The sequence below is a fragment of the Procambarus clarkii genome, chromosome 73, assembly GCF_040958095.1.
Source record: "Procambarus clarkii isolate CNS0578487 chromosome 73, FALCON_Pclarkii_2.0, whole genome shotgun sequence".
NCBI lineage: Eukaryota > Metazoa > Arthropoda > Malacostraca > Decapoda > Cambaridae > Procambarus > Procambarus clarkii.
Window position 1 is genome coordinate 7475673 of NC_091222.1, and position 22536 is coordinate 7498208.

Here is a 22536-nt window from a genome sequence, read left to right on the forward strand (position 1 = left end):
AGGTGTCCAATGGAACACGACAACTGATCAGTTGACAATCAAGTCAGTGGAGACAGATACCACTAACTTAACAATGAGGAAATTGCTATCACAAGTCAGCAAACCCTTCGACCCATTAGGCTTATTAAGTCCAATACTAATTAATGGGAAGATGATAATACAGGAATGTTGGCAACAAAAGATAGGCTGGGATGATCTTCTAACACCTGCCCTACAAGAAAAATGGCAAGGGTTAGTGAAAGATTTAAGTATCCTAGAGTCTGTCAAGTTCCCTAGGAACACAGTAGTAAATGAAAAAGTACCAATTAAGCTGCATGTATTTTGTGATGCCTCAGGAAAGGCTTATGGTACAGTAGCTTACCTGGTCTCAAATGGGCAAGCCAATTTGCTCACATCAAAGGCCAGAGTGGCACCTTTAAAGAAAAGATCACTGCCACAACTGGAATTAACAGCCTTACTGCTAGGTGTAAGATTGGCTCATTATCTGATCAAGGCCTTAAGCCACATCCACTTGAAAGAAACAGTGGTATGGTCAGATAATGAGGCAGTGCTACAGTGGGTTAAAAACAATAACAGTAAGAATCCTTACGTGAGTAACCGCGTTAAGGAAATACGAGAGTTGTCAGCAGGGTATAAACTAAGATATGTACCTACTAAAGAGAATCCAGCTGACTATCTCTCCCGAGGCCTGACTTTACGGCAATTAACAAAGGCAGAGATGTGGTTCAATGGACCTCAGGGGTTAATCAGCGACCAGTGGCCTGAACAAAAGCCACAAGTCATTGTGACCAATGTCACTGTTCCCACTGAGAACCCGGAACTACCTCGGACTTTGGTAATTGATCCTGCTCGGTACTCTGAACTGAAAAAACTTGTAGGTGTCACCCAAGTAGTGTTTGATTTTCTAAAGAAAATAGGAATCAAGCATAAATTCCCTAGTGCCCTAAGGTACTGGGTTAAAAGAGCTCAGACCGACACATTCGGGACAGAAATTGACAATGTTCCTAAGAAGCTACAACATGATCTGGGTCTCTGGTTAGACACTGACAATTATAACTTGATAAGATGCGGAGGACGCTTACAACATGCTGACATAGATCTGGAAGCAAAAAATCCAATATTGCTCCCTCGCACTATATAGTAAGCAAACTAATTGTGTTACATATACACAAATACTGCACTCTGCATGGTGGGGTATTAGATACTCTCACAGAATTAAGACAACAGTACTGGCTACCCCAAGGTAGACAGACAGTAAAAACCATAATCAAATCCTGTGTTGTATGCCGGAGATAAGATGCCAGAGTGTGTCCATATCCTGGCCCTCCTCCACTTCCGAAGGAACGAGTCGTACATATTCATCCTTTTGAGACAACAGGAGTAGATTTCACAGGAGCACTAACACTGACAGGCACTAAAGACACGAAACCAGTAAAGGCCTATATCTGTCTTTTTACTTGTGCCACAACAAGGGCAGTCCATCTAGAAGTGACTCCAGATATAAGTGCCGAAGCATTCTTACAGGCTTTCCGCAGGTTTGCTTCTCGTAGATCTTGTCCTAAGTCAGGGGTCTCCAAACTATGGCCCGCGGGCCACATCCGGCCCGCCACATAATTTCATCCGGCCCTCCAAACAAATCCCTGTGTGGTGGCCTTGAAAAAATAATTATCGCACGAATGGCATCGCAGAATTATTCAAAGCTGGGGCTGCTGAATGGTGGCGCTCAACCCGAGTCAGTTTTCCTCTCTCTCGATAGTGTGACGCACAGATACTAATACTGGTAGGTATGTGTTGTGCATTACAACCAATCACTTGTGTATAACTGTATATTGTGGGGATGGAGGGCGAGTGGGGCTTCGCTGCATCTGTTTCAGGGAGCACAAACACTGTACAATATTCTATTCTTTTGACAATGCCTTTATCTTAGTTATACAAAATAGCAATAATACTATTGTAGCCAAAAATATTGCATGTTTAAAATAGTTAAAATGGTAACCATTAAGTTTATCAACGAAAGCTGTTGCCATAATATTTACCACTTTATAATAATATGCTATGCTTTTTAACACCACATACAAGCTGTTTTTTTCCTGTAGAATTTATTTCATTTATTTTACCCTTATGTTTTCAGATATGGAAAAGATAAAGAAAAGAAAAGTGGACAGTGAGTGCCGTCGGTTCAATGACGAATGGAAGATAAAGTAGTTTTTTGTGATAGCAAATGATAAAGCTTTATGCATAATATGTAGAGACAGTGTTGCTGTTCTGAAGGAATACAATATTCGTCGGCACTATGAATCTAAACATGGCTCAAGTTATTCTCACATCACAGGAGCAGAACGCACTAAAAAGTTTGAATCATTTCAGCACAGTCTGCATTCTCAACAAGCTGTTTTCAGTTAGAAAAAATCTGAAAATGAAACTTCAACTAGAGCCAGTTACAAAGTTGCCTATGTGTTGGCTAAAAAAGGAAAACCTTTCACTGATGGTAGTACCATAAAAGAGTGTATAGTGGAAGCAGCAGGAGAGGTATGTCCAGAAAAAGTAAACCTCTTCAAAATGATAAGTCTTGGGTCAAATACTGTTGCTCGTAGAATTGAAGATTTAGGAGGCGACATAATTCGGTAAATAAAGGAAAAAACTAAAAGATTTTGTTGGTATTCTCTTGCGTTGGATGAATCAACTGATGTGTGTGATACTTCTCAGCTCTTAGTATTCATTCGTGGTGTTGATAGTGAATTTAATGTGAGCCAAGAATTAGCATCAGTTCACAGCATGCACACCACAACAACTGGAGAGAACATTTTCAATGAAGTAAGTAAAACTATGACAGAATATAACCTGGAATGGAAACAAGTACAGTGTGTGACAATTGATGGAGGAAAGAATATGTCTGGGACAAAGAAGGGTTTGGTTGGGCAAATTACAACAGCTTGTGAGGTTGGAGGATTCTCAAAACCCATTTTTCTGCATTGCCTTATCCATCAACAAGCATTGTGCCTAAAATATGTTGATATGTCTTGTGTCATGAAACCTGTTGTTTCTGTGGTTAATTTCATTAGATCTCATGCACTCAACCATCGCCAGTTCCGTGATTTCTTGAAAGAAATTGATGCGAAGTTTGTTAACTTGCCTTATTATACAGCAGTTAGATGGCTTAGTTGTGGAAAGGTTTTGCTGCATTTCTTTGAGCTCAGATTAGAAATTGATTTATTTCTCACAGAGAAAAATAACCCTCAGCCATTATTATCAGAATGTGAATGGATTTGGAAATTGGCATTTTTTGCAGATATGACAGGTCATATGAATAACTTGAATCTGAAATTGCAAGGCAAAACAAATTTGATCAGCGACTACTTTGTTCATGTCAAGGCATTCGGAGCAAAACTTGCGCTACTTGAAGGCCAGGTGAAGGTTAAGAATTTTGCTCATTTTCCATGTTGTGAAAAATTTCATGCAGAAAGTAAAGTTGAATTTCCTTTTTCATTTGCAAATGAAATAATTTCAGATTTGAAAAAACAGTTTCAGAAGCGATTTGCTGATCTTGATGCCAAAGCAAATGAAATCAGGCTCTTTCATAATCCATTTGACTGCAATGCTGAAAATCTTCCAACTCAATTTCAAATGGAAATTATTGATCTCCAGGCAGATGACAGACTGAAAGATAAGTATAGAGAAGGAAATCTGATTGAGTTTTATAAAAGCCTGCAGCCAGATCAGTTTCCAAATTTGATAAAGTTTGCTTGTAGTTTTGTGTCCATTTTTGGTTCAACATACTTGTATGAACAAACTTTTTCCAAAATGAAGTATGTGAAATCTAACTATCAAGCAAATTTGTCTGATGATCACTTGAAATCAATTCTTACAATTGGCTCATCTAATCTGGAACCTGATTTTAATGAAATTTTGAAGTCAAAACGACAGTATCATTCGTCACACTAATTTGGTTGCATAAAACTAAAGGCAGGAATCTATTTAGTTTACCCTGATTTTTTCCAAAAAGATATGTTTTAATTTTTCCATGTTTATACTTTAATATTTGAGGAAATTAAATTACTGGCACTGATTTGTTTTTTGTTTTTTTTTCATTTTTTATTCCTCCGGCCCGCATAAATATGGTAAATATATAATGTGGCCCTTACATTGAAAAGTTTGGAGACCCCTGTCCTAAGTTAATGATTTCAGACAATGGGTCCAACTTGGTGGCAGGAGAAGCATGTTTGAGGAAAATCTGGACACACCCAAAGGTACGCACAGCCCTAACACAACGGGAGTGCCATTGGAAATTTATACCTCCCAGAGCACCATGGCACAGAGGCTTCTATGAACGCATGGTTGGTACGGTGAAACGGTCTTTACGGAAAACCCTACACCGCCAAAAGATTGACCTACAGGAGCTTCAAACAGTAATCATAGAGATAGAAGCACGAGTTAATAACCGACCACTTACCTACCTCTCTGATGATGTTTTGCAGCATGAACCATTAAGTCCAGCTCATCTGATGTATGGGAGACCTCTCAAAACACTTGTGTCCCTTACGGACGAGGAACCAGAGGATCCTTCATATGTCAAAGAGAGTGATTTGGTTCAACGTTTCAAACATCTTTCAAGGGTGATAAGTCGGTGGAATGACGTATGGTTTCGTGAATATCTTACAGCTCTGAGGGAGTATCATTACGGGGCAAACAATCTCTATAACAGAATTAACTTGAACCCTGGTGACATAGTACTGGTGGATAGTGATGAACCACGCTCAGAGTGGCCAATAGGTCAAATAGTCTCTGTTCATCCAGACAGCCAGGGCATCTTGAGAATAGTGAAAGTAAAATGCAAAGGCAACACTACTCTCAAAACTTTAGAGAAATTAGTACCTTTAGAACTGGCCAGGAAAGAAGACGTGCAACGACTTCCAACACCCGATACGCCAGTACAGGACGTACGTCCCTACAGACTGCTGCACAACAATGTAAACTCAAATTAAAGCAGCACTATAATTCTGAAGGAGAAGAATAAAGTGATCGCAGTCCTTACCAGAACTTTGACCTGTGTTCTGCCCCCCAGAATTATGTCGGGAAACCTACACACACACACATATAACACAGTCTCCCTTAGTCTGTAATCCCTTCAGGATGGAAAATGGGAGACTCCGTGACGTCATCGACTCCGTGACGTCATGGATGTCATCGTATATTTACAATATGAAACATTGTTAATAGACTAGTTTAGTATCTAGAGTTAACAAAAAAGTAATCCATAAGACTGAATATAATTATTTACATCAAATTGTAGCTAGGTTCCCTTGTTAATGTAAAATTACTTTGAGTGAAGAACCAGGCTCTCAGGGGCGTTGGTAACCCAGGGTGTCACGTACTGACGCTCGCACTACAGAACAATAACAAACAAAGAGTGCTAGTGTGTTGCGTTACTGGTCACATTGGATAGACCTACTCTGTCCCAAGAAACTACCATAGGGACACCACTAATTCAACTAGAGCACTCCAGTATCCGGCTTATCAAGTATTTTTTTGTATCTGAATTATAATGTGCACATTTATTCATTTATAAAAATAAGTCGGTCATAATGTATGAACAACCCATACCACATGTACGTGTACCCCAGATTACACTCTCCTATTTCATGCCATATCTGTAATTGATATGTTTAGGGAACTTTGATTAATTCCTTGCATCCCATACAGGTAAATTGTGAGAGGAGCAACAAGAAGTTGAGAAGACAGTTGGTTCATATACATTACTATTTGTTTGCCAAGCTTTATCCTTCCCACAAGCCGCCATTACGTGGCACAAGGAGGCACAGGGCCACACCCAATCGGAGGCTACACCTACACGCCTTACCAGCCCCACACTACTGGCACAGCTAAGCCAATTTTAATAGTCTTAGTAGTCATAATTAGTAATTATTACTAGTAGATTAGACCACCATATGTAGCATGATATTAATAAGTAGACCACCACATGTGGTATATTATAATGATAAAAGGTAAACAATTGGTAGTTTAAGAAGGAACCATAACAAAGTGGTATAGGCTACCAATTGTCCCTCCCAATAGTGTGTAAGAAGATTTCAGGCAGTTTACAAGTATATACCGTCCACTCAATTAATTCTTACTAACTAAGAAAATAAATAAGACATAACTTTATCTTATTAAAGTCAATTTGAAAAAGAGAGATTAGCTGCCTGGAATTTCCCCACATTATTAGCTGTTGACATCGCGTTATTATCTGTTGTCCCTGTGTAATTATCTGTTGTCCTCGTCGTATTATCTGTTGTCCTCGCGTTATTAACTGTTGACCTCGCGTTATTAGCTGTTGACCTCGTGTTACTATCTGTTGTCCTTGCGTTATTAACTGTTGTCCTCGTGTTATTAACTGTTGACCTCGCGTTATTAGCTGTTGACCTCAGGTTATTATCTGTTGTCCTCGCGTTATTAACTGTTGTCCTCGTGTTATTAGCTGTTGACCTCGCGTTATTAGCTGTTGTCCTCGCGCATGTATCTGTTGTCCTCGTGTTATAATATGTTGACATCGTGTTATCTGTTGTCCTCGCGTTATTATCTGTTGTCCTCGCGTTATTAACTGTTGTTCTCCTATTATTAGCTGTTGACCTCGCGGTATTAGCTGTTGACTTGCGATATTAGCTGTTGACTTCGCGTTATTAGCGGTGTTCCTCGCGTTATTAGTTGTTGACCTCGTGTTATTAGCGGTGTTCCTCGCGTTACTAGCTGTTGACCTCGCATTATTAGCTGTTGACTTCGCGTTATAAGCTGTTGTCCTCGCGTTATTATCTGTTGTCCTCGTGTTATTATCTGTTGACCTCGTGTTTTCATCTGTTGACCTCGCATTATTAGCTGTTGACCTCGCGTTATTAGCTGTTGACTTCGAATTATTAGCTGGTGTCCTCGCGTTATTATCTGTTGTCCTCGTGTTATTATCTGTTGTACTCGCGTTATTATCTGATGACCACGCGTTATTAACTGTTGACATCGTGGTATTAGCTGTTGTCCTCGTGTTATTAGCTGTTGACCTCGCGTTATTATCTGATGACCACGCGTTATTAACTGTTGACATCGTGGTATTAGCTGTTGTCCACGTGTTATTAGCTGTTGACCTCGCGTTATTAGCTGTTGACTTCGCGGTATTAGTTGTTGTCCTCGCGTTATTAGCTATTGACCTCGCGTTATTAGCTGTTGTCCTCGTGTTATTAGCTGTTGACCTCGCGTTATTAGCTGTTGTCCTCGTGTTATTAGCTGTTGACCTCGCGTTATTATCGGTAGACCTAGCGTTATTAGCTGTTGTCCTCGCGGTATTAGTTGTTGTCCTCGTGGTATTATCTGTTGTCCTCGTGTTATTATCTGTTGTCATCGCGTTATGATCTGTTGTCCTCGCGTTATTAGCTGTTGCTTCGTGTTATTAGCTGTTGTCCTCGCGTTATTATCTGTTGACCTCGTGTTATTATCTGTTGACCTCGTGTTATTATCTGTTGACCTCGCATTATTAGGTGTTGACCTCGCATTATTACCTGTTGACTTCGCGTTATTAGCTGTTGTCCTTGCGTTATTATAAGTTGTCCTCGTTTTATTATCTGTTGTCCTCGCGTTATTATCTGTTGTCTTTGCGTTATTAGCTGTTGTCCTAGCGTCATTAACTGTTGTCCTCGTGTTATTAGCTGCTGACCTCGCATTATTAGCTGTTGTCCACTTGTTATTAGCTGTTGACTTCGCGTTATTAGCTGTTGACCTCGCGTTATTAGCTGTTGACTTCGCGTTATTAGCTGTTGTCCTCGCGTTATTATCTGTTGTCCTCGTTTTATTATCTGTTGTCCTCGCGTTATTAACTGTTGTCCTCGTTTTATTAGCTGTTGATATCGCGTTATTAGCTGTTGACTTGCGATATTAGCTGTTGACCTGGCGTTATTAGCTATTGACTTTCCGTTATTGGCTGTTGACCTCGAGTTATAAGCGGTGTTCCTCGCGTTATTAGCTGTTGACCTCGCGTTATTAGCTGTTGACTTCGCGTTATAAGCTGTTGTCCTCGCGTTATTATCTGTTGTCCTCGTGTTATTATCTGTTGACCTCGTGTTATTATCTGTTGACCTTCGCATTATTTGCTGTTGACCTCGCGTTATTAGCTGTTGACATCGCGTTATTAGCTGGTGTCCTTGCGTTATTATCTGTTGTCCTCGTGTTATTATCATTTGTCCTCGCGTTATTAACTGTTGACCTGGCGTTATTAGCTGTTGACATCGTGGTATTAGCTGTTGTCCTCGTGTTATTAGCTGTTGACCTCGCGTTATCTGTTGTCCTCGCGTTATTAGCTGTTGACCTCGCGTTATTTGCTGTTGACCTCGCGTTATTAGCTGTTGTCCTCGTGTTATTAGCTGTTGACCTCGCGTTATTAACTGTTGACTTCGCGTTATTAGCTGTTGACCTCGCGGTATTAGCTGTTGTCCTCGTGGTATTATCTGTTGTCCTCGTGTTATTATCTGTTATCTTCGCGTTATGATCTGTTGTCCTCGCGTTATTATCTGTTGAACTCGTCTTATTATCTGTTGTCCTCTCGTTATTATCTTTTGTATTCGTTGCATAACCTGTTGACCACGTGTTATTATCTGTTGTCATCGCGTTATTAGCTGTTGACTTCGCGTTATAAGCTGTTGTCCTCGCGTTATTATCTGTTGTCCTCGCGTTATTAACTGTTGTCCTCGTTTTATTAGCTGTTGACCTCGCGTTATTAGCTGTTGACTTTGCGTTATTAGCTGTTGACCTCGCGTTACTAGCGGTGTTACTCGCGTTATTAGCTGTTGACCTCGCGTTATTAGCTGTTGACTTCGCATTATAAGCTGTTGTCCTCGCGTTATTATCTGTTGTCCTCGCGTTATTATCTGTTGTACTTGTGTTATTAACTGTTGTCCTCGTGTTATTAGCTGTTGACCTCGCGTTACTAGCTGTTGATCTCGCGTTATTATCTGCTGTCCTCGCGTTATTAGCTGTTGTCATCGCATTAATATCTGTTGTCCTCGAGTTATTAACTGTTGACTTCGCGTTATTAACTGTTGACATCGTGGTATTAGCTGTTGTCCTCGTGTTATTAGCTGTTGACCTCGCGTTATTAGCTGTTGACCTCGCGTTATTAGTTGTTGTCCTCGTGTTATTAGCTGTTGACCTCGCGTTATTAGCTGTTGTCCTCGTGTTATTAGCTGTTGACCTCGTGTTATTAGCGGTTGACCTTGCGTTATTAGCTGTTGTCCTCGCGGTATTAGCTGTTGTCCTCGTGGTATTATCTGTTGTCCTCGTGTTTTTATCTGTTGTAATCACGTTATGATCTGTTGTCCTCGCGTTATTAGCTGTTGACTTCGTGTTATTAGCTGTTGTCCTCGCGTTTTTATCTGTTGACCTCGTGTTATTATCTGTTGACCTCGCATTATTAGTGGTTGACCTCGCGTTATTAGCTGTTGACTTCGCGTTATTAGCTGTTGTCTTCGCGTTATTATCAGTTGACCTCGTGTTATTATCTGTTGTCCTCGCGTTATTATCTGTTGTCTTTGCGTTATTAGCTGTTGTCCTAGCGTTATTAACTGTTGTCCTCGTGTTATAACTGCTGACCTCGCGTTATTAGCTGTTGACCTTGCGTTATTAGCTGTTGTTCTCTTATTATTATCTGTTGTGCTCGTGTTATCAGCTGTTGTCCTCGTGTTATTAGCTGTTGACCTCGCGTTATTAACTGTTGACCTCGCGTTATTAGCTGTTGACTTCGCGTTATTTGCTGTTGACCTCGCGTTATTAGCTGTTGTCCTCGTGTTATTAGCTGTTGACATCGCGTTATTAACTGTTGACCTCGCGTTATTAGCTGTTGACTTCGCGTTATTTGCCGTTGACCTCGCGTTATTAGCTGTTGTCCTCGTGTTATTAGCTGTTGACTTCGCGTTATTAGCTGTTGACCTCGCGTTATTAGCTGGTGTCCTCGCGTTATTATCTGTTGTCCTCGTGTTATTATCTGTTGTTTTCGCGTTATTAACTGTTGTCCTCGTTTTATTAGCTGTTGACCTCGCGTTATTAGCTGTTGACTTGCGATATTAGCTGTTGACCTCGCGTTATTAGCTATTGACTTTGTGTAATTAGCTGCTGACCTCGAGTTATTAGCGGTGTTCCTCGCGTTATTACCTGTTGACCTCGCGTTATTAGCTGTTGACTTCGCGTTATAAGCTGTTGTCCTCGCGTTATTATCTGTTGTCCTCGTGTTATTATCTGTTGACCTCGTGTTATTATCTGTTGACCTTCGCATTATTTGCTGTTGACCTCGCGTTATTAGCTGTTGACATCGCGTTATTAGCTGGTGTCCTTGCGTTATTATCTGTTGTCCTCGTGTTATTATCTGTTGTCCTTGTGTTATTAACTGTTGACCTGGCGTTATTAGCTGTTGACATCGTGGTATTAGCTGTTGTCCTCGTGTTATTAGCTGTTGAGCTCGCGTTATCTGTTATTCTCGCGTTATTAGCTGTTGACCTCGCGTTATTAGCTGTTGACCTCGCGGTATTAGCTGTTGTCCTCGTGTTATGATCTGTTATTTTCGCGTTATGATCTGTTGTCCTCGCGTTATTTTCTGTTGACCTCGTGTTATTATCTGTTGTCCTCGCGTTGTTATCTGTTGAATTCGTGTTATAATCTGTTGACATCGTAAATGTTATCTGTTGTCCTCGCGTTATTATCTGTTGTCCTCGCGTTATTAACTGTTGTCCTCGTTTTATTAGCTGTTGACCTTGCGTTATTAGCTGTTGACTTGCGATATTAGCTGTTGACCTCGCGTTATTAGCTGTTGACTTTGCGTTATTAGCTGTTGACCTCGCGTTATAAGCGGTGTTACTCGCGTTATTAGCTGTTGACCTCGCGTTACTAGCGGTGTTCCTCGCGTTATTAGCTGTTGACCTCGCGTCATTAGCTGCTGACTTCGCGTTATAAGCATTTGTTCTCGCGTTATTTACTGTTGACTTCGCATTATTACCTGTTGACATCGTGGTATTAGCTGTTGTCCTCGTGTTATTAGCTGTTGACCTCGCGTTATTATCTGTTGACCTCGCGTTATTTGCTGTTGACCTTGCGTTATTAGCTGTTGTCCTCGCGGTATTAGCTGTTGTCCTCGTGGTATTATCTGTTGTCCTCGTGTTATTATCTGTTGTAATCGCGTTATGATCTGTTGTCCTCGCGTTATTAGCTGTTGACTTCGTGTTATTAGCTGTTGTCCTCGCGTTATTATCAGTTGACCTCGTGTTATTATCGGTTGTCCTCGCGTTTTTATCTGTTGTCTTCGCGTTATTAGCTAATGACCTTGCGTTATTAGCTGTTGTCCTCTTGTTATTATCTGTTGTGCTCGCGTTATTAACTGTTGTCCTCAAGTTATTACTTGTTGACCTCGCGTTATTAGCTGGTAACTTCGCGTTATTAGCTGTTGTCCTCGCGTTATCTGTTGTCCTCGTGTTATTATCTGTTGTCCTCGCGTTATTAACTGTTGTCCTCGTTTTATTAGCTGTTGACCTCGCGTTATTAGCTGTTGACTTGCGATATTAGCTGTTGACCTCGCGTTATTAGCTGTTGACTTTGCGTTATTAGCGGTTGACGTCGAGTTATTAGCGGTATTCCTCGCGTTATTAGCTGTTGACTTCACGTTATAAGCTGTTGTCCTCGCGTTATTATCTGTTGTCCTCGTTTTAAAATCTTTTGACCTCGTGTTTTCATCTGTTGACCTTCGCATTATTTGCTATTGACCTCGCGTTATTACTTGGTGCCCTTGCGTTATTATCTTTTGTCCTCGTGTTATTATCTGTTGTCCTCGCGTTATTAACTGTTGACCTGGCGTTATTAGCTGTTGATATCGTGGTATTAGCTGTTGTCCTTGTGTTATTAGCTGTTGACCTCGCGTTATTAGCTGTTGTCCTCGCGTTATTAGCTGTTGACCTCGCGTTATTTGCTGTTGACCTCGCGTTATTAGCTATTGTCCTCGTGTTATTAGCTGTTGACCTCGCGTTATTAACTGTTGACCTCGCGTTATTAGCTGTTGACTTCGCGGTATTAGCTGTTGTCCTTGTAGTATTATCTGTTGTCCTCGTGTTATTATCTGTTATCTTCGCGTTTTGATCTGTTGTCCTCGCGTTATTATCTGTTGAACTCGTGTTATTATCTGTTGTCCTCGCGTTATTAACTGTTGTTCTCCTTTGATTAGCTGTTGACCTCGCGTTATTAGCTTTTGACTTGCGATATTAGCTGTTGACCTAGCGTTATTAGCTGTTGATTTTGCGTTATTAGCTGTTGACCTCGCGGTATTAGCGGTGTTCCTCGCGTTATTAGCTGTTGACCTCGCGTTATTAGCGGTGTTCCTCGCGTTATTAGCTGTTGTCCTCGCGTTATTTTCTGTTGTCCTCGTGTTATAATCTGTTGACCTCGTGTTTTCATCTGTTGAACTCGCATTATTAGCTGTTGACCTCGTGTTATTATCTGTTGTCTTCGTGTTATTATCTGTTGTCCTCGCTTTATTATCTGATGACCACGCGTTATTAACTGTTGACATCGTGGTATTAGCTGTTGTCCTAGTGGTATTAGCTGTTGACCTCGCGTTATTATATGATGACCACGCGTTATTACCTGTTGACATCGTGGTATTAGCTGTTGTCCTCGTGTTATTAGCTGTTGACCTCGTGTTATTATCTGTTGACCTCGTGTTATTATCTGTTGACCTCGCATTATTAGGTGTTGACCTCGCATTATTACCTGTTGACTTCGCGTTATTAGCTGTTGACCTCGTGTTATTAGCTGCTGACTTCGCGTTATTAGCTGTTGACCTTGCGTTATTAGCTGTTGTCCTCCTGTTATTATCTGTTGTGTTCGCGTTATTAACTGTTGTCCTCGAGTTATTACCTGTTGACCTCGCGTTATTAGCTGTTGACCTCGCGTTATTAGTTGTTGTCCTCGTGTTATTAGCTGTTGACCTCGCGTTATTAGCTGTTGTCCTCGTGTTATTAGCTGTTGACCTCGTGTTATTAGCGGTTGACCTTGCGTTATTAGCTGTTGTCCTCGCGGTATTAGCTGTTGTCCTCGTGGTATTATCTGTTGTCCTCGTGTTTTTATCTGTTGTAATCACGTTATGATCTGTTGTCCTCGCGTTATTAGCTGTTGACTTCGTGTTATTAGCTGTTGTCCTCGCGTTTTTATCTGTTGACCTCGTGTTATTATCTGTTGACCTCGCATTATTAGTGGTTGACCTCGCGTTATTAGCTGTTGACTTCGCGTTATTAGCTGTTGTCTTCTCGTTATTATCAGTTGACCTCGTGTTATTATCTGTTGTCCTCGCGTTATTATCTGTTGTCTTTGCGTTATTAGCTGTTGTCCTAGCGTTATTAACTGTTGTCCTCGTGTTATAACTGCTGACCTCGCGTTATTAGCTGTTGACCTTGCGTTATTAGCTGTTGTTCTCTTATTATTATCTGTTGTGCTCGTGTTATCAGCTGTTGTCCTCGTGTTATTAGCTGTTGACCTCGCGTTATTAACTGTTGACCTCGCGTTATTAGCTGTTGACTTCGCGTTATTTGCTGTTGACCTCGCGTTATTAGCTGTTGTCCTCGTGTTATTAGCTGTTGACATCGCGTTATTAACTGTTGACCTCGCGTTATTAGCTGTTGACTTCGCGTTATTTGCCGTTGACCTCGCGTTATTAGCTGTTGTCCTCGTGTTATTAGCTGTTGACTTCGCGTTATTAGCTGTTGACCTCGCGTTATTAGCTGGTGTCCTCGCGTTATTATCTGTTGTCCTCGTGTTATTATCTGTTGTTTTCGCGTTATTAACTGTTGTCCTCGTTTTATTAGCTGTTGACCTCGCGTTATTAGCTGTTGACTTGCGATATTAGCTGTTGACCTCGCGTTATTAGCTATTGACTTTGTGTAATTAGCTGCTGACCTCGAGTTATTAGCGGTGTTCCTCGCGTTATTACCTGTTGACCTCGCGTTATTAGCTGTTGACTTCGCGTTATAAGCTGTTGTCCTCGCGTTATTATCTGTTGTCCTCGTGTTATTATCTGTTGACCTCGTGTTATTATCTGTTGACCTTCGCATTATTTGCTGTTGACCTCGCGTTATTAGCTGTTGACATCGCGTTATTAGCTGGTGTCCTTGCGTTATTATCTGTTGTCCTCGTGTTATTATCTGTTGTCCTTGTGTTATTAACTGTTGACCTGGCGTTATTAGCTGTTGACATCGTGGTATTAGCTGTTGTCCTCGTGTTATTAGCTGTTGAGCTCGCGTTATCTGTTATTCTCGCGTTATTAGCTGTTGACCTCGCGTTATTAGCTGTTGACCTCGCGGTATTAGCTGTTGTCCTCGTGTTATGATCTGTTATTTTCGCGTTATGATCTGTTGTCCTCGCGTTATTTTCTGTTGACCTCGTGTTATTATCTGTTGTCCTCGCGTTGTTATCTGTTGAATTCGTGTTATAATCTGTTGACATCGTAAATGTTATCTGTTGTCCTCGCGTTATTATCTGTTGTCCTCGCGTTATTAACTGTTGTCCTCGTTTTATTAGCTGTTGACCTTGCGTTATTAGCTGTTGACTTGCGATATTAGCTGTTGACCTCGCGTTATTAGCTGTTGACTTTGCGTTATTAGCTGTTGACCTCGCGTTATAAGCGGTGTTACTCGCGTTATTAGCTGTTGACCTCGCGTTACTAGCGGTGTTCCTCGCGTTATTAGCTGTTGACCTCGCGTCATTAGCTGCTGACTTCGCGTTATAAGCATTTGTTCTCGCGTTATTTACTGTTGACTTCGCATTATTACCTGTTGACATCGTGGTATTAGCTGTTGTCCTCGTGTTATTAGCTGTTGACCTCGCGTTATTATCTGTTGACCTCGCGTTATTTGCTGTTGACCTTGCGTTATTAGCTGTTGTCCTCGCGGTATTAGCTGTTGTCCTCGTGGTATTATCTGTTGTCCTCGTGTTATTATCTGTTGTAATCGCGTTATGATCTGTTGTCCTCGCGTTATTAGCTGTTGACTTCGTGTTATTAGCTGTTGTCCTCGCGTTATTATCAGTTGACCTCGTGTTATTATCGGTTGTCCTCGCGTTTTTATCTGTTGTCTTCGCGTTATTAGCTAATGACCTTGCGTTATTAGCTGTTGTCCTCTTGTTATTATCTGTTGTGCTCGCGTTATTAACTGTTGCCCTCAAGTTATTACTTGTTGACCTCGCGTTATTAGCTGGTAACTTCGCGTTATTAGCTGTTGTCCTCGCGTTATCTGTTGTCCTCGTGTTATTATCTGTTGTCCTCGCGTTATTAACTGTTGTCCTCGTTTTATTAGCTGTTGACCTCGCGTTATTAGCTGTTGACTTGCGATATTAGCTGTTGACCTCGCGTTATTAGCTGTTGACTTTGCGTTATTAGCGGTTGACGTCGAGTTATTAGCGGTATTCCTCGCGTTATTAGCTGTTGACTTCACGTTATAAGCTGTTGTCCTCGCGTTATTATCTGTTGTCCTCGTTTTAAAATCTTTTGACCTCGTGTTTTCATCTGTTGACCTTCGCATTATTTGCTATTGACCTCGCGTTATTACTTGGTGCCCTTGCGTTATTATCTTTTGTCCTCGTGTTATTATCTGTTGTCCTCGCGTTATTAACTGTTGACCTGGCGTTATTAGCTGTTGATATCGTGGTATTAGCTGTTGTCCTTGTGTTATTAGCTGTTGACCTCGCGTTATTAGCTGTTGTCCTCGCGTTATTAGCTGTTGACCTCGCGTTATTTGCTGTTGACCTCGCGTTATTAGCTATTGTCCTCGTGTTATTAGCTGTTGACCTCGCGTTATTAACTGTTGACCTCGCGTTATTAGCTGTTGACTTCGCGGTATTAGCTGTTGTCCTTGTAGTATTATCTGTTGTCCTCGTGTTATTATCTGTTATCTTCGCGTTTTGATCTGTTGTCCTCGCGTTATTATCTGTTGAACTCGTGTTATTATCTGTTGTCCTCGCGTTATTAACTGTTGTTCTCCTTTGATTAGCTGTTGACCTCGCGTTATTAGCTTTTGACTTGCGATATTAGCTGTTGACCTAGCGTTATTAGCTGTTGATTTTGCGTTATTAGCTGTTGACCTCGCGGTATTAGCGGTGTTCCTCGCGTTATTAGCTGTTGACCTCGCGTTATTAGCGGTGTTCCTCGCGTTATTAGCTGTTGTCCTCGCGTTATTTTCTGTTGTCCTCGTGTTATAATCTGTTGACCTCGTGTTTTCATCTGTTGAACTCGCATTATTAGCTGTTGACCTCGTGTTATTATCTGTTGTCTTCGTGTTATTATCTGTTGTCCTCGCTTTATTATCTGATGACCACGCGTTATTAACTGTTGACATCGTGGTATTAGCTGTTGTCCTAGTGGTATTAGCTGTTGACCTCGCGTTATTATATGATGACCACGCGTTATTACCTGTTGACATCGTGGTATTAGCTGTTGTCCTCGTGTTATTAGCTGTTGACCTCGTGTTATTATCTGTTGACCTCGTGTTATTATCTGTTGACCTCGCATTATTAGGTGTTGACCTCGCATTATTACCTGTTGACTTCGCGTTATTAGCTGTTGACCTCGTGTTATTAGCTGCTGACTTCGCGTTATTAGCTGTTGACCTTGCGTTATTAGCTGTTGTCCTCCTGTTATTATCTGTTGTGTTCGCGTTATTAACTGTTGTCCTCGAGTTATTACCTGTTGACCTCGCGTTATTAGCTGTTGACTTCGCGTTATTAGCTGTTGTTCTTGCGTTATTATCTGTTGTCCTCGTGTTATTATCTGTTGTCCTCGCGTTATTAACTGTTGTCCTCGTTTTATTATCTGTTGACCTCGCGTTATTAGCTGTTGACTTGCGATATTAGCTGTTGACCTCGCGTTATTAGCTGTTGACTTTGCGTTATGAGCGGTTGACCTCGAGTTATTAGCGGTGTTCCTCGCATTATTAGCTGTTGACCTCGCGTTATTAGCTGTTGTCCTCGTGTTATTATCTGTTGTCCTCGCGTTATTAACTGTTGACCTGGCGTTATTAGCTGTTGACATCGTGGTATTAGCTGTTGTCCTCGTATTATTAGCTGTTGACCTCGCGTTATTAGCTGTTGTCCTCGCGTTATTAGCTGTTGACCTCGCGTTATTTGCTGTTGACCTCGCGTTATTAACTGTTGACCTCGCGTTATTAGCTGTTGACTTCGCGGTATTGGCTGTTGTCCTCGTGGTATTATCTGTTGTCCTCGTGTTATTATCTGTTATCTTCGCGTTTTGATCTGTTGTCGTCGCGTTATTATCTGTTGAACTCGTGTTATTATCTGTTGTCCTCGCGTTATTATCATTTGTCCTCGTTGTATTACCTGTTGACCTCGTGTTATTATCTGTTGACCTCGCGTTATTATCTGTTGACTTCGTGTTATAATCTGTTGACATCGTGTTGTTATCTGTTGTCCTCACGTTATTATCTTTTGTCCTCGCGTTATTAACTGTTGACTTGCGATATTAGCTGTTGACCTCGCGTTATTTGCTGTTTACTTTGCGTTATTAGCTGTTGACCTCGCGTTATTAGCGGTGTTCCTCGCGTTATTAGCTGTTGACCTCGCGTTATTAGTTGTTGACTTCGCGTTATAAGCTGTTGTCCTTGCGTTATTATCTGTTGCCCTCGCGTTATTATCTGTTGTACTTGCGTTATTAACTGTTGTCCTCGTGTTGTTAGCTGTTGACCTTGCGTTACTAGCTGTTGATCTCGCGTTATTAACTGTTGTCGTCGTGTATTAGCTGTTGACCTCGCGTTATTATCCGTTTTCCTTGCGTTATTAACTGTTGTCCTCGTGTTATTATCTGTTGTTCTCGCGTTATTAACTGTTGTCCTCGTGTTATTAGCTGTTGACCTCGCGTTATTAGCTGTTGACTTCGCGTTATTAGATGTTGTCCTCGCGGTATTATCTGTTGTCCTCGTGTTATAATCTGTTGACCTCGTGTTATTATATGTTGACCCTCGCGTTATTAGCTGTTGACCTCCCAATATTAGCTGTTGACTTCGCGTTATTAGCTGTTGTCCTCGCGTTATTATTTGTTGTCCCCGTGTTATTATCTGTTGTCTTCGTGGTATTATCTGTTATCTTCGCGTTATGATCTGTTGTCCTCGCGTTATTATCTGTTGAACTCGTGTTATTATCTGTTGTCCTCGCGTTATTATCTTTGGTCCTCGTTGTATTACCTGTTGACTTCGTGTTATAATCTGTTGAAATCGTGTTGTTATCTGTTGTCCACGCGTTATTATCTCTTGTCCTCGCGAAATTAACTGTTGTCCTCTTTTTATTAGCTGTTGACCTCGCGTTATTAGCTGTTGACTTGCCATATTAGCTATTGACCTCGCGTTATTAGCGGTGTTCCTCGCGTTATTTGCTGTTGACCTCGCGTTATTAGCGGTGTTCCTCGCGTTATTAGCTGTTGACCTCGCGTTATTAGCTGTTGACTTCGCGTTATAAGCTGTTGTCCTCGCGTTATTATCTATTGTCCTCGTGTTATTATCTGTTGACCTCGTGTTATAATCTGTTGACCTCGCGTTATTAGCTGTTGACCTCGCGTTATTAGCTGTTGACATCGCGTTATTAGCTGGTGTCCTCGCGTTATTATCTGTTGGCCTCGTGTTATTATCTTTTGTCCTCGCGTTATTAACTGATGACCACGCGTTATTAACTGTTGACATCGTGGTATTAACTGTTGTCCTCGTGTAATTAGCTGTTGACCTCGCGTTATTAGCTGTTGACCTCGCGTTATTAGTTGTTGTCCTAGCGTTATTAGCTGTGGACCTCGCGTTATTAGCTGTTGTCCTCGTGTTATTAGCTGTTGACCTCGCGTTATTAGCTGTTGTCCTCGTGTTATTAGCTGTTGACCTCGCGTTATTAGCGGTTGACCTTGCGTTATTAGCTGTTGTCCTCGCGGTATTAGCTGTTGTCCTCGTGGTATTATCTGTTGTCTTCGTGTTATTATCTGTTGTCTTCGCGTTATGATATGTTGTCCTCGCGTTATTATCTGTTGAACTCGTGTTATTATCTGTTGTCCTCGCAATTTTTTCCGTTGTCCTTGCGTTTTAACTGTTGTTCTCGTATTATAAGCTTTTGATCTCGCGTTATTAGCTGCTGACTTCGCGTTATTAGCTGTTGTCCTCGCGGTATTATTTGTTGTCCTCGTGTTATTACCTGTTAACCTCGTGTTATTATCTGTTGACCTCGCGTGATTAGCTGTTGACCTCGCGTTATTAGCTGTTGTCCTCGCGTTATTGTCTGTTGTCCCCGTGTTATTATCTGTTGTCCTAGTGGTATTATCTGTTGTCCTCGCGTTACTACCTGTTGATCTCGTGTTATTAGCTGTTGTCCTCGCGTTATTAACTACTGTCGTCGTGTTATTACCTGTTGACCTCGCGTTATTAGCTGTTGACTTCGCGTTAATAGCTGTTGTCCTCGCTTTTTAATCTGTTGTCTTCGTGTTATTATCTGTTGTCCTCGCGTTATTAACTGTTTTCCTCGTTTTGTTAGCTCTTGACCTCGCGTTATTAGCGTTTGACCTCGCATTATTAGCTGTTGTCCTCGCGTCATTAGCTGTTGACCTCGCGTTATTAGCTGTTGACTTTGCGTTATAAGCTGTTGTCCTCGCATTATTATCTGTTGTTCTCGTGTTATTTTCTGTTGACCACGTGTTATTATCTGTTGACCTCGCATTATTAGCTGTTGACCTCGCGTTATTAGCTGTTGACTTCGCGTTATTTGCTGTTGTCCTCGCGTTATTATCTGTTGTCCTCGTGTTATTATCTGTTGTCCTCGCGTTATTAATTGTTGACTTCGCGTTATTAGCTGTTGACATCGTGGTATTAGCTATTGTCTTCGTGTTATAAGCTGTTAACCTCGCGTTATTAGCTGTTGACCTCGCGTTATTAGCTGTTGTCCTCGCGTTATTAGCAGTTGACCTCGCGTTATTAGCTGTTATCCTTGTGTTATTAGCTGTTGACCTTGCGTTATTAGCTTTTGACCTTGCGTTATTAGCTGTTGTCCTCACTTTATTAGCTGTTGACCTCGCGTTATTAGCTTTTGACCTTGCGTTATTAGCTGTTGTCCTCACTTTATTAGCTGTTGTCCTCGCGGTATTAACTATTGTACTTGTGTTATTAGCTGTTGACCTCGCGTTATTAGCTATTAACTTCGCGTTATTATCTGTTGTCCTCGTGTTATTATCTGTTGTCCTCGTATTATTACCTGTTGTCTTCGCGTTATTATCTGTTGTCCTCGCGTTATTTTCTGTTGAACTCGTGTTATTATCTGTTGTCCTCGCATTATTATCTCTTGTCCTTGCGGTATTAACTGTTGTCCTTGTGTTATTATCTGTTGTCCTCGCGTTATTATCTGTTGTCCTTGCGTTATTAACTTTTGTCCTCGAGTGGTTAGCTGTTGACCTCGCGTTACTAGCTGTTGATCTCGTGTTATTAGCTGTTGACCCCGCGTTATTAGCTGTTGTCCTCGTGTTATTTGCTGTTGACCTCGCGTTATTAGCGGTTACCTTGCGTTATTAGCTGTTGTCCCCAAGTTATTATCTGTTGTCCTCGTGGTATTATCTGTTGTCTTCGTGTTATTATCTGTTGTCTTCGCGTTATGATCTGTTGTCCTCGCGTTATTATCTGTTGAACTCGTGTTATTATCTGTTGTCCTTGCGTTATTATCTGTTATCCTCGTTGTACTACCTGTTGACCTCATGTTATTATCTGTTGTCCTCGCGATATTATCTGTTGACTTCGTGTCATAATCTGTTGACATCGTGTTGTTATCTGTTGTCCTCGCGTTATTATCTGTTGAACTCGTGTTATTATCTGTTGTCCTCGCATTATTATCCGTTGTCCTTGCGTTTTAACTGTTGTCCTCGAATTATAAGCTTTTGATCTCGCGTTATTAGCTGCTGACTTCGCGTTATTAGCTGTTGTCCTCGCGTTATTATTTGTTGTTCTCGTGTTATAATCTGTTAACCTCCTGTTCTTATCTGTTGACCTCGCGTTATTAGCTGTTGACTTCGCGTTATTAGCAGTTGACTTCGCGTTATTAGATGTTGTCCTCGCGTTATTATCTGTTGTCCCCGTGTTATTATCTGTTGTCCTCGTGGTATTATCGGTTGTTCTCGCGTTATTACCTGTTGATCTCGTGTTATTAGCAGTTGTTCTCGTGTTATTAACTATTGTCCTCGTGTTATTACCTGTTGACCTCGCGTTATTAGCTGTTGACTTCGCGTTATTAGCTGTTGTCCTCGCTTTATTATCGGTTGTCTTCGTGTTATTATCTGTTGTCCTCGCGTTAATAACTGTTTTCCTCGTTTTGTTAGCTCCTGACCTCGCGTTATTAGCTGTTGACCTCGCGTTATTAGCTGTTGTCCTCGCGTTATTAGCTGTTGACCTCGCGTAATTAGCTGTTGACTTCGCGTTATAAGCTGTTGTCCTCGCATTATTATCTGTTGTCCTCGTGTTATTTTCTATTGACCACGTGTTATTATCTGTTGACCTCGCATTATTATCTGTTGACCTCGCGTTATTAGCTGTTGACTTCGCGTTATTTGCTGTTGTCCTCGCGTTATTATCTGTTGTCCTCGTGTTATTATCTGCTGTCCTCGGGTTATTAGCTGTTGACCTCGCGTTATTAGCTGTTGACCTCGCGTTATTAGCAGTTGACCTCGCGTTATTACCTGTTGTCCTTGTGTTATTAGCTGTTGACCTCGCGTTACTAGCTTTTGACCTTGCGTTATTAGCTGTTGTCCTCACTTTATTAGCTGTTGACCTCGCGTTATTAGCTTTTGACCTTGCGTTATTAGCTGTTGTCCTCACTTTATTAGCTGTTGTCCTCGCGGTATTAACTATTGTCCTTGTGTTATTATCTGTTGACCTCGCGTTATTATCTGTTGTCCTCGCGTTATTATCTGTTGACCTCGCGTTATTATCTGTTGTCCTCGCGTTATTATCTGTTGTCCTCGTATTATTACCTGTTGTCCTTGTGTTATTATCTGTTGTCCTCGCGTTATTATCTGTTGTCCTTGCGTTATTAACTGTTGTCCTCGTGTTGTTAGCTGTTGACCTCGCGTTACTAGCTGTTGATCTCGCGTTATTATCTGTTGTCCTTGCGTTATTAACTGTTGTCCTCGTGTTTTTAGCTGTTGACCTAGCGTTATTAGCTGTTGACTTCGCGTTATTAGATGTTGTCCTCGCGTTTTTATCTGTTGTCCTCGCGTTATTATCTGTTGTACTCGTGTTATTATCTGTTGACCTCGTGTTATTTTCTGTTGACCTCGCGTTATTAGCTGTTGACTTCGCGTTATTAGCTGTTGTCCTCGCGTTATTATCTGTTGCCCCCGTGTTATAATCTGTTGTCCTCGTGGTATTATCTGTTGTCCTCTCGTTATTAACTGTTGATCTCGCGTTATTAGCTGTTGATCTCGTGTTACTATCTGTTGTCCTTGCGTTATTAACTGTT